This window comes from Rhinolophus sinicus, linkage group LG01 (assembly GCF_036562045.2).
Source record: "Rhinolophus sinicus isolate RSC01 linkage group LG01, ASM3656204v1, whole genome shotgun sequence".
NCBI lineage: Eukaryota > Metazoa > Chordata > Mammalia > Chiroptera > Rhinolophidae > Rhinolophus > Rhinolophus sinicus.
In genome coordinates this window covers 194,262,201-194,280,265 of record NC_133751.1, presented here as the reverse complement: position 1 = coordinate 194,280,265, position 18,065 = coordinate 194,262,201, and the positions used below count along the sequence as shown (strand labels likewise).

Below are 18,065 nucleotides of genomic sequence, written 5' to 3'. Positions count from 1 at the left end.
CCATCAACAGTTGAGGTAGATGCTGTGATCTAGCTCCCTAGACCCCTAGGCCGCCAGGCTTTCAGTGAGAGGGGTTGAAAACAGAAAACAGTGTTCTCAGGGTCTCCTGCAGTGAGGGTTCTGCACGAAGCATGGTTGCACTCCTGTAAGGTTTTAAAGACAGGAGGGAGGTGGCGACCACCTACCTGCTCCTCTTGGCTGCTTTCCTCCTGGCAAACATGGTCCAGAAAACATGATGTTTTTTTTACAACAGCATTCCAGGGTCCATCCTCCAGTTTATTGGGCATCATAGAGAGGCAGTTACACAGCGGCAGCAGGGATGGCAGCTTCTTGATTCCAGCTTCCTGATTCCTGAATCATAAATATGTGATGTGCTCTTGAATATACCAACAGTGGTAGCTACAGAGCTCAGGGTTCCCTCCCGGGTGGGTCAGTTCCATATTTTTCTGGGAATCATCTCTGAGAATCCAGTCTAGGAGTGCCTACCTGCTCAGGGGGCCTTTATAAGCACTTTATTCCCTCTATTAAATGCACTCCTGTTTAAAATGCCTATAGTGGTCTCCATTAATTCACTAATTAAACAATCCGCAGCCTTCCTGACCTTTTTGACCTCAAACCCCCCAGTCTGTAAGGAAGAGTAAACTTGAAATGGAATTGGCTGTTGGAGGCTGTGTGGGCCACCTCAAGAGCCAACCTCAGTTTCAGAGATCGGCTCTTATTTCATCAAAAGACATGAACAAGGAAGGGCCTCACTGGGTTACGAAAACGTAACGAGAAGGATCTCCCAAGACAGTTCCAGGCAAAGCACCCACTCAGAATGAAAGAGAACAGGATATGTATATACAGGGGGAGACTGCAAACAGAAGAGCATGTGTCCTAGACTTCCCATCCCAGTTTTTAGTCAGTTCAAGGGTCGTTAATGGAGATTGGTAGGAAGAACTTTTCTCATGTTCTGAACTTTCAGCTGGACGTTAACCCGTCCTGGAATGGAAGACCCCACAAAGGAGGAAGAATTTTTGTTTCTGGTGATAATGGCTAATGAAGGTTTTTCTTTAGGAAGGAAGCTGAGAAGATACAGGAATGGCAGAAGTGCGAGCAAATGGCCAATGTGGAACATTGTCACTAAGGACCAGCCTATGCCAAGGAGGAGAAACACAGAATCCATAACTAGGGGGAAAGCACTCCAGTAGAATGCTGGTAAAGGCCAAGGTCAGGTCCTGAGGCCATAGGGGACATCATGGGTCCAGACTCCACTGCCCATAGAAACAGAACGGCCGGCCAGCATCCTTAGTGATTAGTGTCCTTAGTGAGACTGAGATGACTGGTAGCAAGTATCCATTCCTCTGAACACAGCACATAGCACGCAGCAGGAGACTAAGGAAAAAAACCCTGCCCCCATGCTAGTGACAGTGAGTGATGTGGGGTGATATCCAAAAGATTGATATTGTGTGGGAATTCTCGTCTCCGTATGCAATCTGCCAAGAATATATTGTGATGGTTTCCATAAAGTAACCTCTTTCTATAGTTCTGATTTCCCAAGACTTTTAAAATGAGATCGGTAGGGTACGTTCTTCCTCATCCAACTACAACCATGGTTCTGCCTGGAAAAGCTGCCTCTGAAACAAAGGAGAACACTCGCCAGGCCAAGCAGAGGAGGAATTATTCTTCCTCTAGCCAGCAGGTACACTGTTGCCACCTGTGCAGTTCCTGGGCACCTCCTGAAGTTTTGTGCATGTGGGAGCTGCCGAGGAACCTGAAGACGAAGGCTCAGAAGAGTTTTGGGTTTCCACAAGGCCGTCCTTATACCCTATGCCTGAAAGTTTGAATACTGTGGGGGTTCAAGATTATTACCACTGCTCTAAATTCTTCCAGGCTTAATTCCCAGCCCTTAATTAAGCTTCTTCCCAGGCTTTCCATCTCTTCATGGAACATTCCTCCAGATTCCTGGTTGCATGACTTTTAGGACCCTTCCTGCTCCCACAGGCATAGAACTGCCCACCCAGCTCCACGGTCACTCGGCTCTCTCAAGATCCCCTCCAAAGCCACCTACCTGCCTGTGTATACTGTCAATAACCTCAACACTTGCCTTTCAGCTAGACCTTAACTCTTTGGGTTCATGTAAAAAGTGGGCTCAACTCATTTTCCAAAATCCTCTAGAACCTGTTGTTCAGAGAACACTAAATGGTCCATACTAGCCAACCTACATGTGATGCATCCTGGGCACCACAACAAAGCAGAGATGGGGTCCAGGGGGTGAGCTCCACAAAGTGCAGAGTCTTACGCACCCAAGCATCATTCTGGAGCAGCATGAAGGTATGATGTCAGGGACACTTAGCAGAGAGTCAAACCTTTGTAAATTTGGGCTTGGGCAGGCCATTTAGCCTCCCTGGACCTCAGTTTCTGAGCTCTAAACTCAGTTTCTTCAGTTAGGACCACGTGAGAATAAATGTCCATTACTGAGGCCTGATATCCTATGATAACAAAATAGTAGAGTGGAAAGAATAGGAGTTTCCATGTTTCCGGTTAATGGTTTATAGTCAAACAATCAAATCAGATGAACGGGATTAAACCAGGTAAAAACCGAAGTACAGCATCTTCCACACAAAACAGTAATAGTAGTAAGTTGCATTTCTGAAGCATCGTACCCTTTGAAAGCACTTGTGAGCATATGTATCTCACTTTGTCTACTTTATTCTGCAAGACAGATGAAGGGATGGATTGCAGCTTGTACTTTAGGATCTACGTCTCCAGTGTGCTTTACAGCCAGAAGATCTTCATGATAAAACTTGGATATTTGCTTCCACTCTAGATTCCTACTAGGCTCAGACCTGTAATCTAAGCTCCGGTTTTTCCTGCTCATGGAAAATGTTCTGAAGGGGTCATACAAGACAGACCAAACTCAACATGAAGCCCTGCCCTCAGGGTCTCCCCATCGTCACCCATTAGAAAGGTGTGGAGGGGTAGGGGGTTCTCTCTGAGCAAAAGCTTCCTGAGGGAGTGCAGGGTACAGATCTGAGGGAAGTTTATGTGGTTCCACCTGAGGCCTGGGCTTCCCTCAGAAGCTAAAGAGGGAGATGTACAGAGGGTGCCAAACAAATGTACAGTATATACATTTTAAGAAAGAAAAACTATTAAAATTGTAATACTCAATATATACCAATAACAAAAGATGAATACAAGTCAAGTTTGACTTCTGCAATTACAAAAGGGGCTCAGGGCCAGCCCGGTGGCTCAGGTGGTTGGAGCTCCATGCTCCTAACTCCGAAGGCTGCCAGTTCGATTCCCACATGGGCCAATGGGCTCTCAACCACAAGGTTGCCAGTTAAACTCCTTGAGTCCCACAAGGGATGATGGGCTCCACCCACTGCAACTAAGATTGAACACGGAACCTAGAGCTGAGCTGCCACTGAGCTCCCAGATGGCTCAGTTGGTTGGAGTGCGTCCTTTCAACCACAAGGTTGCTGGTTCAACTCCCCCAAGGGATGGTGGGCTGCGCCCCCTGCAACTTGACTTGGAAAAAAGTCCTGGAAGTACACACTGTTCCCCAGTATAGTCCTGTTCCCCTTCCCCAATAAAATCTTTAAAAAAAAAAGAAAAGAAGTGCTCAAAGCGGTTACCATCAGCATCCACACACTTCTGATTATGGTGAACTACTGCTTCAGCAACGTTGACCAAAGTGTACACCTGTATACATTTTTTGGCACCCCCAGTGTATATGCTGAGAGGAAACATGCTAAACCCATTGTTAAACCCAACATGCTAAACCCAACAACTCCAGCCTCCAAAGGGGTTTTACATTCTCTCTGGGGTGAAACACAGAGGTGGCCTCATGGCACCCCATCTTCCTCAGCTCCTGCATTTCTCTTTCACCCCCTCTCCCTGCTTCTCCTCAGTATTCCCTTCAACTTTCCACCATTCTTCTTTCTTCCTCTCCTTCTACTCCCTTTCTCTCCATCTCTTCGCCCAGCTCTTCCTCCTTCCTTCCCTTTTCTCACCCCAGGAGCTGATAAACCCCAGGAGCTTTTAAGCCTATGCTCAGAAAACAAAAATAATTTGCAACAGGAGCATTTGCCTGCCATGGAATTCTCTTGCTTATTCCTTCTTAACCAGATTCAGCCAGTAAAGTATACATTTGTTTTGCTGTTTTCCTTTTTTAGGGAAGTACTCAAAGGACTGCGTGTTGTTGTGCACATCTAATTATTTGTTGTGGTCTACCATGTATTTATGTTTATTTTTGCCAAATAATTCCACCAAATTCTCAGTAATTGACTAGTTAAAATTCTTCTGCATTAATGAATGTCCTGGCTTCCCTGTGTTGATAGAACCATCTTTTACACATGTGCAAAAATTGGTGGACTCTAGATCTCAAATGTCTTCTGACTTCCCCTTATAACCTGTTCTCAGGTGGTTATCTCCTGGCCTTTGACTGATCTGGAAAAGGAGCTGAGTCAAAAGAACTTTGTTTGCAGAACTCTTCTGGCATGCAGAATTTTTAAAATTTTTTTAATTAACTGTCCTGGAGCTATTTTTAAAATCCTCCATGGAAAAAGGCAGAGAATCCTAGCAAATCACAGTGGTCATCACATGCCCACAACCTCTGAGCAGTTCTGTGATAGATCAGCAGGGCTGTGAGACAGGGCATGTCTTTGCCTGTGAAGTTTTCAATCTGAACATTACGATCCTTTCCTGGCCTCATTGTCCCCGAGGGTTTGAAAATGTCTAGTTATCCTGCCCATGATCAACTTCATCATCTGACCTCATGGCCAAAGGCCGTGGCGATCCTCACGGGAGACGCAAAATTAAACTCCCGGGTATGTGAATTCTGAGATGATTCATAATGACCCTAGTCCATATCACAGAAACTTCAATTCTCTTGTCATTTGTCAAGTGGGTGCATGTGTTATGTGTGTATGTATGTGTGTACACGCATGTGTGTGGTGTAAAGATCTACGTGTGGCAAAGTGGAAAACCAATGTTCCAATTCTTCCCCAGGAAAAACTTTGAAGTGTGGCCACAATAACCAGTGGAACTGCACGTGTCTGCCTGGCGACATTGAGCTTTCTGAAATTATACAGTCTGAATCCATAATTCAGAATGTGTCAAGCTAATAAATATATATTTTTAAGTAGAATGATTACTCTTTAAAAATGCATGCACATGCTAGCTCAAACTATAGGTTTCATCTGTCCCACTGTCATAGACATACAGTTTTTCATTTTAAAACTGCACAAAGACTTTGAATGCAGCATTTTCTACCTCTTCAAACTGCTGCTTCCCAGTAAAAAAAAAAAAAAAAAAAAAAAAGAATATTTCCAAATACACATCTCCCAACAATGATTTTCATTTTGTTATGTACTCCTAGAAGATGCTATTTCTAAACTATGGCATCTTAATAAGAACAATGCCTTGTACTTGAGCTACTCTCTTCCATCCACAGACTGCTTTCATATTTATTGCCTCATTTTTATTTTGATTCACACAACAAGCAGGAACTGCCGTCTCCTTCATTTCACAGATGCTTGATCTGAGAGTCAGGAAATAAAAGGCACATGCCCAGCGGCTCAGAGCTAGTTAGAGCAAATCTGATATCACATCCCGGTCTCAGACTCAGAGTCCCGCCCTCCTCCCACTCTCTGCCACACCCTCCTGAATAAAAGTTAAGATGAAAGTGCACTTCTGGCAACAAGAGTGATACGTGGAGGACCTCAGACTTCAAATCACCTTGAAGGGCTTGCTCCTGTCCTCTGCGTGCCTTCTCTCTAGCTCTCGAAAATGGCCACATATCCAAGAAATGAGCCTGCACACAGCAGAGAGGACCTTGAACCCTCGGAAAGATGATGATATAGTTCCTGAGGGAGAGTGAAGAGAAAGAAGCTGCTTACCGCCTCACCTCTCTGTCAAGTCTTCTCAGCCATGATTCACATTTCCAAGGCCACCCTGCAAGCCGAAGGTCAGACCTTGAGACTGCTGCAGAGAAGGCAGCTAACCTTCTTCCCAAAGCAGAGTTATAAATCTACAGAAGTCAGAGGTCAGGGGAAAGAAAAACAAAGATTTTGATCACTAAATGAGCAAATGAGCATGGCTGACTAGCTCTCCACCATTCATAGAGAGGGAGGAGAGTTATATTTTCTCCTACTCTTTACCCAGTATCTCAAAGGCAATAGCCACCATGCTTCATAATAATTACTATTCATGTATATATCTCTCAAAATATGGTACACAGAAATAAGAGACACAAGCAAAAACTAAAGAAGCAACTGTAGACAGCTACATATGGAAAGAAAGAGATACAGAATTGTACACCTGAAATCTATGTAATTTTACTAACAATTGTCACCTCAATAAATTAAAAAAAGAAAGAAAGAAAGAAAGAGATAAAAAGGAATTGAGGGAAAGAAAAGTCATGTCCTAAAAGACTGAGGGGATGACAAAAGAATATCAGGGGGTCAGTTGAGATGACAAGTTACTTAGGTCTAAGGTTGATGTATAAATGTAACTTCCTGCCATTTTCTCCTCACTGTCTGCTTCAGAGCTGTCTAGAATTCTCCACCATCAGGATAAGCCCCAGAGTCATTCTGTTTTCTCTGGAGCCCTGGCTCTCCCAAGAATCTGGGACTTTATGGTACTCCATAGGCAAATAAAGCAGTGATTGGTGCTTAACATGGGGTGAATATATTAACCTGAACTTCTCTAGTTGCAAACGACCAAAAACTGACTCAAAGTCAGCTGCAGGGTAATGGATACACACAACAAGGAGAATCCAGAGGAGGAGCTGGCTGCCAGGAAGTTTGGTATATGGTCACTTAAACATTTTCATTAGCTCAGTCTCACTCTTGCTCCCCCTCCCCTCCTTCTCTCTCTCTCTCTCTCTCTCTCTCTCTCTCTCTCTCTCTCTCTCTCTCTCCCTCTATGTTGCCCTTGTTCTCTCCTTACAGCCTGTTTCCTTGATGAGTGAGGATGGGCCCAGAGTCCTAGGGAAGGTACAATTAGACAACTGCAGGCTTATATCATCTCAGCTAGGAACGTGAGAGAGGAAAAAGAGTGTGTCCATATATATAAAGTGCCATGGAAAAATTCTCATTGACTAGGTTCAAGTCACAAACCCATCCCTGGGCCAATCACCATAACCAAGGAGAGGGTTCTATGATTAGTCAGGCCTGGATCACATGACCATGTCCATGCATAATGGTTACTGCAGTTGTCTACCAAACCAGAATCAAATAAAATAATATACAAAGAACCCTCACACCCTCCCATTAAAAGGAGAAATGATGATACCAGGGTTGGATGAAGGAACTGAGAGGAAAACAAGTGCCCTCTACAAGGTATAGTCAAAATTTAGGTTGCCCTAATTTTCCATTCATACTTGCCATTGGAAACTCAAGGCCTGAAAATTTCACGTGGCTTGAGCCAGCACTGCCTTCACTGGATCTTTTTTTTTTTTTCCCACTGCCCATTAAGGGAAATCCAAGGTATTGTCCAATTTGGCTTCTGCTGAAAACTAAAGGTTATCAAATTTTGATAAATCTATGTAAATCAGGTTATTCTTTAGTCTGCCAGTCTATATAAACATCATTTGTGGATGTGTTGGGAAAGCTAAACTCTGAATCTACCATTTAAGATGTGTCTTTTTGTCTAGAAAACATAGGTGAGCCCTTGTACTTCAGAGAGTATTATTATTTGCCAATGCAGTACAAACAAACCAAGCCAGGAGCAAAGCTGGGACTTCGGGGGGACAGAGAGGGAGTGAAAGAACAGTTGCTTTCCTTGATCATATTCTTCGTAAGTTGCCCTTTGAAACAATTTTAAAGGTGATAAATTAGTTATAAAACTATAATGAAAATAAATTGAAGTCAAAGAGTTAAAGCAAGGCCCTAAGACACACAGAGAAAGTAATCAAAGGCTGGCATCGACTTCATAGACTGGTTCTCCAGGGAACTGACAGCTCAGGTCCCCATGTCCCAGAACCCACCCCCTGCCTTTATAAGAAGCCGTTTAGTCTTCTGAACCAAGCCTGTGTTGGTGCCAGAAAAGTGAAATGGAGCATTAAGACCATTATTTGGATCCTGCAGGGGGAACACACACAGAAAAGAAAACCTAGGAAAAGTTCCATTCATTTGAATTAATTGAGATGAGCATTTATTTTTTGTTTCAATTGACCCTGTAATTGTTTCTACTTTTTCTCCCCCATGAGGTATGTAGAGACATAACCTCAAGGGCTAGTCCATTTATAGCAAGAAAGAATTCAGTGAGGCTGCGAAGCCCCGTATCATTCACCCATGCAGGTCATAGAATTGATTCTCTCGCAGAGACCAGCCATATGGATTGATTTAGCAGCATTTCGCAGGCTGCCTAGAGACACGGCTTGAGTCATCCTGTATAAATTACTTAACTCTCCACCACAAAGAGGAAAAAAAAATTATTTTCTTGCACAGCAGTAGCAATTAATGTTCAACGTGTTTATGGAGCTTAATAATATACGGCCCAGCACCAATCTCAGTATGCAATACCATTATCTTGAGAGAGAAACTTAGGAGGTGTCATCAGCATACAAGACCCGGATGATGGATTCATCAATAACTGAGCCTGGCCTTATTACAGCAAACAAATTAGGCATCGTGGAATATATTGCCATATAGACAGGACTTCCTTCTCTTCAAATATATGTCATAATTGATAGTGGTGACCTTTTGGCAACACTGAAAAACAGCTTGCAATTAACAGGCTCCCCCTTCTTTGATTGTCTGCACACATTAGAGGTTGTTCCTGGCTTGGTCCCACTCAGCGGAGTAGAGCGAGGTCTAGACAACATCTTCCTAGGAAAGTGTTAGTCAGAAAGGTCAATTGCTTCTTCAGCTTTCTCGTATTTCATTCCAGAGGAATGCAAGAAGGAAAGCGGTGAGTCATCAACAAATATTTATTGAGCCACGTCTGTGTGCCAGGTACTGTTCTAGAGCAAAGAACAACACAGAAGGACCACAGCCCTCCTCACCCCTGGGGGTGGAGAATGCCAACAGGCACGGAAACAAATAAACACTTTTTAAAATTCTGATATGCAACGTGCTGAAGATAAAATGGAGCGCTCTTGAATTTCTGTATTTTTAAATGGCAAACAAGGATTTCAACAATAGGAGATATTTTATGTACTCAGGAGCCACGTGATTACATAATCACCAATGCCAGCAAGATCCTGTTACTTTTATATTTTTTCTTCCCCAAATTTTAAAAATATAACGCCAACTCTGAAGAGGGAAGGGCATTGTTTGTGAGTGGATCATTTTAAAAGATTTAACTTTTTAAACATAATGATTGTGGAATTCCGCAATAGCCCAGATTAATCCAAAAAAAAAGAAAAAAAGTGGATTGTCCAATACTGAAAAAATAGGGATTCTTCTATGTTTTCAAAGAACTAGTTACAATATGGGGGGATGGGTGCCAGACCACGTCAGAATCACAGTATGAATAACATACTATATCCGTGTAGGTTGAACCATTTATGGAACATAAGGTCCACATAACATTTTGTTCTCTTGAAATTTTTTATCTTTGTATGATATAGACAATGTCTCTACAGACAAATTTAGGTTCATATTTAAGGCAACTGTCCATTGAAAAAGAATCCTTTAAGACGAAACATAAAAATAGTTGAGACAAAAGTCCTTCTCACATGAATTCTCTGGAATCCTCCTTCAATTTCTCACTCCAATTTTAGACTTTGCCTTGCCCCATTTATATATGATCTAAGAATATTCTAACCATGCCTGTGGTTCTGAATCCCTTCGTGGCAGTTGGACTGGTAATGAAATGTGTCCCTGTCACAGGTAATTTATTTGCACCAATTTACTCTTTTCTGTCTCCCATAACAATGACACTTTCACGCCTGTGAATCCCAGTGTCCTTCTTGAGTTGGAAAGGAAGAGAGATGTGCACTGGCAATGGCTGATAACTCTGGGCACATTTGTGACATTCAGGGGGACGTGTCAGCAAATCACCATCATTTTATATATATGTCACAGCCCAAAAACAGTCATGAACAATTGCACTAAACACTGATCAAAGGGATAAATGAATATACATATGGTACTTTAGGTAGTTTTTCTTTCTGCCTCACACTTCTTTCCAGAGTGAGGTGGTCCCACAGGCCTGTTCGCCCTTGATCCTTTCATCACCCTTCTCCTGCCCTGCTCTCCATCACAGGGAGGCTGCCCTCCATGGGCTGCATCATGAGGCTGACTTCCAGCTGGAATCAGCCAATGAGAGCAAATGGCAGAAGAATGGAGGGCCGAGGGAAGGGAGACACCAGGCATTCCTCTCCTGGTCTCTCTACTTTGGGCATCATCTTTGGCAGTTCTAACTGTCTCCAATTAGAACCTCCTTGGTTCCAGCTTCTATCTGGAGGCCCCCAACCCTGTTGTTCTGGCAACTCCACCTCCTCCTTAGGGTGGTAGCAACTTCTGCTGCTGCTACTGTCTGGTTTGCCTCATTGTCCCCTGTTCTCAGCTCTTCTATCATACCTCTGTTGTTGATAATCAGAGTAGCTTCCGCTTTTTTCTTTTTTCTTTTTTTTGGTTGTGCATTAATTGATACAAAGAGTTTTCAAGAATTCAGTTCAGTTCCTATTGAGCACCTACCAAGCATCGCACTACATAGCAGGGAGACTGATGCATAAGACACTGTGCCTGCACCAAGGAGGTCTGAGTCTAGTAAACAGATCATTTCAAGATTACATGGCAAGCATTACAAGAAGACCGAGGCCAGGCGGCCCTGGAACCACTGAAACTGGCCCCTTAGCTGGGTCTGGGGCTCAGAGAAGACACTCCAGAGGAGGTGATAGTTAAGTTGAACCTTAAGAGATGATAGCCAGCTGAAAGGATGCTGGAAGGGCCTTGAAGACAGAGAGAGTATCATGTGTTAACTCCACCAAACCATTAAATCAAACGCCCTGTGTTTCTAGGGTTGGTGTCAGGGTAGGGAAAGATGGGGCAGGAACAGAATAGAAGCAAGGTGGTACCAGTAGACCTCAGGTGTGAGGCCACAGAATAAGAGATACGAGACAAAAGGCAGGTAAGGGGCTTGAATTCCCTTCAGTGCACAATTAGGAGTAATTGATGATTTTTAAATCAGTGGAACAGCATGGGTACATTTACAATTTATAATTTAGATGAATCACTCAGGCCATGCTGTAATAAATGATAGCTCTAAAAGAGGCAATAGAGAGGAAAGAAACAAAAAAAAATTAATGCTTAAATCAGATCACACTAATTATTCAATTCACCCTACTAGTGTGGTCCCTGGCTGCCAGCCACCGTGTTGGGAGTAAGAGGAGCGTGAAACTGTGTAGGACACATATCAACCCCTTACGTTTGTATGCTCCTTCAAAGTTTACCAAGTTAAATACATCTCATGATTCTCATAAAAATCCCGTAAGTATTAGAATCCCCATTTGTCAGTTGAGAAAACTGAGTCTCAGATGGTGATAGAATATGTCCAAGGCCATATAATGAGTAAGAATGGAACCCAGCAGTCTGCTTCCTGCTGAACGTAATAAGATAATGTTCTGCTCCCCATTGTGTGATGGGATAAATTGATGTCCCAGAAAGTTACATTTTCAGTCGCCAGAGAGCCTAGCTCTGTAGGGACTCCTACGTACACGTACATCAGACTGTTTCAGAATTAATGCATACTCTACCAGGGGTGGGCTTCTGGTTTGTTTTTAACTATTCCTTTCAAGGCAGAGTCTAGTTCCTTAGGGCCAGAGAATAATCATAGGTAATTGACTCAACTTCTGTAGATTGGGACTGGCAGAAGATAGTAGGTTGCAGCCAATAGAATTTCAATCAAGATTTGAATTAACCTTTTTCATCCTTCCCCCAGCATAACAGGGGTGTGAAGCTAAAGGATATCATCCTAAAGAAATTAATCATATCAGTATTTGTTGGGAAATACATGTGGAGTCTAGAGGACAGCAGAAAATAATTACTTTCTCTATTGAGTGACCTTTCCATCCGTCTAGCAGAGAAGGCTATTGGTCAAGATCATGGAAACTCACTCTGGGCTCCAAAATGGGGGGTGATTCTTTGCTAGTAGTAGTAACTCAGCCCTTCAGAAGAGTAGACTTAGATCTTCCTGGCTTTTCAGATCATTAAACCTCCTTCTTGTCAATCCTCTCCTGACAAATACTAAAAATGCATTGGGATGCTAAATCCCCATTTCTATTAGGGGTTAAAAGAGAAAGAAACAATGGGACTGAGAGGAGAAAGAAAACCCAATACCACCACAGCTAGAATTCCCTGTGGAAAACCTGCCTCTCAACTCACTCTTTCCCTTTCCTGGGATAGCCACTCCCAAGCCAGGAGCAAAGATCTTGGCACACTCAGCACCTCCTGAGTTTAAAGCCGGTGATTTACAGACTTATTTCCACCCCTAACGACTCCCATCAGTAACAGTGATTTATTTGGGCAGCCGTGATTCTGCCCACATTTGAGAATCACTTTTTGACTTTTATGTGCATGCATTCAGACTCCACGTATTTGTCATAAATAAACTCCCCATCACCACAGGGGAAGTGAAAGTTGGGACAGCTCTGAAACAGTATCTCTTGCCTCTGGACCACATATGCCATGAGGATATTTGTACAAATAAGACTCCAATTGACGGTAAGTTCTGTACGCACAGGGACTTCTTCTACTTTTCCTATTTCTGCATCCTCAGCATCTAGTACGTTCCCCGGTATATAATAAGCACTCAATCAATGCTAATAGCTATCATTTACTGAGCACGTACTATGTGACATGACACTGTTCTAAGCATTTTACACATCCCTATTCTCAATTAATCCTCCAAGCAATGCTATGAGTTGGGTAGTATTGTCTGCCCTGTAAAGTCTGGAATCTAAAACCCAGAAAAGTTGTGTAATTTGCCTTGTGACATACAGATTATAAGCAAAGAATCTGGGCTTTAAACCCAGGTCAAAGAGCTGGTGCTTGTAACCATGAGGCTATCTATACTGCCTTTCATTGATTAAGTGATTGTGCACCCTGGTCTATAAGGGGAGACTATGCTTATCTTCTTTCCTCCCTTCTAGCCTTTCCTCACCTGAATCTGAAAGAGTGAAAGGTACTGATTCACATACTGCATTCTGACCAGGTGGTGGTCCATCTTCAAAGGAATTTTACTCTCTTGCTTCGCCAGTTATCTCTACCTTGGGAGTAAAAGACTTCAGTAGCCCAGGAAGCTTTACTTTCTCTTGTATGAACCTGCAGTTTGCTCTGTCTCCAGTTCCCCTGGCTATACACTGTGCCCATAAGTTTTCTGATATAAATTGAGGAAGCTGGATGGTAATTTGTCACTTTTAGGAAAGCCAGCATCTTCTTTTAGGGTGGCCATGCATTTCACAAGTCTCTTGGTAATAACGTTAGAGTTGAATTCTGATGAAAAAAGAATTGCTTTGGATGTGAAATTCCCCCTCTTCAAATATCTGTTCTTATTTTTCATCAGGAAAACCAGGGAGGGGGGGAATAAATGTTCTCAGCTTGGGCTGAATTTACACTGAAAGTTTCATATCTCAGTAGCACTGTGGTCTTTAAATGAGTATGTGTCTTTTATAATGGTTACCCAGGTGATTTTAGTCTCTCCAGAACATTCACCTTCTGATCCAGTTTTAAAAGAGATGATACCACTAAAAAGCTGCTTTAAACTTGAAAGCAGACCCTCAACACTCAGAGGAAATGCTTATAAGGAAGAAAGATGATTTTGACCTATATAGGAACATTTTGGACGAAAGTGGTTATTATTTTTCAAGAGACCTACAAATAGCCAACTTTTTTCAGAATCGCAGAGAAAATTCAGAGACATCATTCTTACTGAATCCTGGACATTTCCTTTTGTTTTCTAGCAAAGTAAATACTATATCAACCATCAGGCATATCAGTGGACTTTGGTCTCATAAGTTTCCCATGCCGTGAGCCAGCCACCACAGCCCAAATAACCCAGTGGGATATTTTCATAGACCACTTATCTGTAGCATGATAGATGCATGGAGCAGGACAGAACCACACAAGGAGGTCCACACATGCCCCCACTCTACCAGCCAAGTCTTAACAGCTCTACCACCAGAAACACAGAGGCACCAAATCCATTCACTTCTCTCCATCTCCATAACTGGCCTTCAGTCAAAGCCACTGTCTCCTTCTCCTGGACTATCGTAGAATCTTCTAATTTATGGTCTCTCTGTTCTTTATCTTTTTAACAACTTTAAGAGATATAATTCACATTCCATAAAATTCACTTACTTAAAGTGTGTAATTCAGTGGTATTCAGTGTATTCACAGAGTTCTGCTACCATCACCACAGTCTAATGTTAGAACATTTTCATCATCTCCAAAAGAAACCTCATATCCATTAGAAGTCACTCCCCATTTCACTCCCACCCTCTCAGCCCAAGTTCCCCCCAATCTACTTTCTGTCTTTTCTACATGTGGAATCATACAAGTGTGTGGTCTTTTGTGACTGGATTCCTGAACACAGCGTATGTTTGAGGTTCACCCAAGTTGTAGCGTGTATCAGTACTTCGTTCCTTTTTGTTGTTCAATGTCATTCTACTGTATGGATGTGCCGCATCTTGGTTATCTTTGCACAAACTGATAGGCATTAAGGTTGTTTCCACTTTATGGCTATTGTATATTGCTGTGAACTTCTGTGTACAAGTTTTTGTGTATATATATGCTTTCATGCATCTCGGGTAGATACTTAAAAGTGGAATTGTTAGGTCACACGGCAACTCATATTTAACATTTTGAGGACATTTTTTAATTTTTAAAAATTCAAAAAATTTTTTCCAAAGTGGCCACACCATTTTACATTGCCAACCAGCAATGTCTGAGGGTTCCAATTTTTCCACATTCTCACTGACACTTGTTATTCTCTGCCATTTTGATTATGGCCATCCTAGCGTGAAGTGGTATCTTATTGTGATTTTGATTTGCATTTTCCTTATGGCTAATAATGTGAAGCATCTTTTCATTTACTTATTGCTCATTTGTATACCTTCTTTGGAGGAATGTTTATTCAGATCCTTTGCCTATTTTTAATTGGGTTGTCTTTTTATATTGAGTTGTAAGAGTTCTTTCTATATTTTGCTGCTCATCCCTATTCAGATATATGATTTGCAAATTTTTCTTTCATTCTGTGGGTTGCCTTTTCACTTCCTTGATGGCATCATTTGCATAAAAGTTTTGATTTTAATGAAATCTATTTTATCTATTTTTTCTTTTGTCACATGTGCTTTTGGTGTCACATCTAAAAAATCATTTCCTTCCCCAAAGTCACAAAGATTTACTCCTATGCGTTCTTCTAAGATTTTTATGGTTTTGGCTCTTGTGTTTAGGTCTATAACCCATTTTAAGTCAAGTTTTTTGTATGGTATGAGGAAGGGGTCCAACTTCACTTTTTTTAAAGCATTGGATAAGCAGTTGTCCCAGCGCCCCTTGTTAAAATGGCCATTCTTTCCTCACTGAATTATTTTGACACTCTTGTGGAAAACGAGTTGACAACAAATATAAGGGTTTATTTCTGGATTCTAACTCTGTTCATTAAATTATATGTCTATCCTTATTCCAACACCACACTGTCTTGACTATTGTAGCTTTGCAGTAAGTTTTAAAGTTTCGAACTGTGAGTCTTCCATCTTTGTCCTCTATTTTCTGCTTTTATTCCTGCTACACCATTATAAGTGTTATATCCACCACTAGATCGTGTTATTTAATATGTTAATAAAGCACATGTGTTTTACATAACAATTTTAAGATATATTTTGATAACAATATTCTAATATCATTGTTATCTTCTGTAATTCCACTTAGGCCTAGAGTTTTATGGGATTTTTTAATACTTAAAAACAATTTCCCTCAAATAAACTTTCTATTTCATGGCCATAATCATATCGCTTCCCTGGTAAGACCCTTTAGTGCCTTAAAATCACAGAGTGAAATCCACACTCCTGCCCTGACCCCACCTTCTTCACCAACCCCATCTACTTCCACTTTTCCCACACCCTCTACTTTTAACCTGGCAGTCTTCTTTCTGTTCTGAAAATCCCCAGGACCTTTTCCACCTAAGGGCTTTTGCCCCACCTCCTTCCTCAGCCTGGAATCTTTTTTCTCCTGATCATTGAAGGGTGGATCTGCTTATCAGCCACATCTAGACTCCAGTCCAGATTTCCCAACCTTGTTGTGACATCAATCCCTTTGGTAAGCTAGCAAAGTCTGTGGATACCTCAGAATGTTTTCAGATATCTAAACTTAAATACACAAAATAACAGAGAAAAGCAATATCAGAATGTAGTTATCGAAATATTAAAGAAATAAGCAGGTAAAATAATAATAAACATGCATCTTTATTACTGTATTAAACAATAAGATCTAGTTGCTGGTTTCATAAGTAGTAAGGGGCATAAAAGACATTTTAAGATACCCACAAACACCATCATGTGATGGGAAAATATCTGGGATTTCCATTGATAACAAGTCACAGGCATGGCTGCTACTACTGTGGTTTGCTACCTATCATTATAATTGAACAAAATGCTATATTTCAATTAAAGATTGAACAAAATGAAGTTTTGTGTTTGTTTGTTTGTTAATCATCAAGTTAAAGGCACCCTGAATTCCCTCCTGGCTTAAAACTTCAGTAAGTACAGGGTGGAGCTGGGAATCTGCCTTTAGAACAAGCTTCCCAAGTGCTTCTGCCTATCGCGATGCTATGGTGCAAGGGTGACTTAAGGGGTGTTGCATGACGAGTATCAGGAAGCCATTTCCCTTGCGCTAAATTTCCTCTCATTCCACCAAGGGGCCTCCAGGGCTATTATACGACAATAGACTTGGGGTCAGAGATTTTTCAAAAGAGTTTATTAAAAAGCAGCTCTCTCTGATATCTTCTGCTAAAACCTGAGAGGAGGAGCTGAGCCTTGGAAAGTCAGAGGGAGGCATCGACCAATCGTCCTGAAATCCTATAGACCTTAGAAACACCGTGGGCCTGTTTACAGAGGAGGTACCGTCCTTGTAAGTCAGCAAAGACGCGTGCTTCAGATCTAAGAGGATGTCAAGGACAAATTAAAGAGTTGGGATGCTAAGAAAATGAACACGTTGGCTCCAAACTACAAAAAGAAAGCTGCAACATCTAAAATTAATGTATAGTTTGATTAAAAGTCTACAAATGTAAAATGTAGTAAACTTGTCAACTGCAACTAAAAATAATTAAATTGAATGTGAAATGATATCCCCAAAAGTGAATATGATCAGGGGTAACAAGGTCTTAAAATGTCTCTGATACCCAGAACCATCCCCCACCCAGAACCATCCTCCACCCACCCCAGCACTATCCTGCTGCAATCCTGGAAGCAGTGTGCAAGCAAGGCCCAGGTCTGTCATTTAAGGAAACCTCAGAACTCAAAAACTCACAAAGATCGGGGAAGACATACCCTTCCTCCCACCCCAATATCAAGGGGATTCTGCCTCCCTCAGCCCTTAGGACACTGCCCACTCTCCTCTAATCTCTCTAAAATGCCAATTTGAGGCTAGCCAGAGGTCACAACCTCAAATGCCTTTAGGGATCTGAAAAACCATTTGATTCCTGAAGCAATTCAGGTACAGTATCTGGGCCAATGCAATTTTAAAGGGCCTATGATTATGTCTGATAAGTTGGGGGGGCAGGAAATACATTAATATATATTATATTATATATTCATTATATGTATATATTCTATATGCTATATATATATATATATATATATATATATATATATATATATATTCATATTCCAAGATATGAAAACAGAAAAATTGAAATTATTTTCTAAAGAAAAATTATAAAATCCTTACCAAATCCTTTATGGCCCCCCAAAAATCTGTATTTAATTTGGGATATGGGTGAAATATGTTTGATATGATGTGAAATTGGACCTCTAAAAGCCAGAATGCCTAGAGCCCATGAAATTCTTCAAGCCCTTAGAACTGGGTAATAAAATGGAGACAGGTATAGAACGGCGATCAGTAGCTGATGCCTGGACA

General features: G+C 41.6%; 1 long non-coding RNA gene across 1 annotated transcript in view; it reads right to left on the bottom strand.

Moving 5' to 3' along the window:
• The window catches only part of LOC141568293 (uncharacterized), a 179,474-nt gene that overhangs the window by 83,204 nt on the left and 78,205 nt on the right, over nt 1–18,065 (bottom strand). The window contains exon 2 of the long non-coding RNA XR_012491417.1: nt 5,883–6,013. This is a non-coding gene — a long non-coding RNA (uncharacterized LOC141568293). The remainder of the gene's footprint in view (nt 1–5,882; nt 6,014–18,065) is intronic.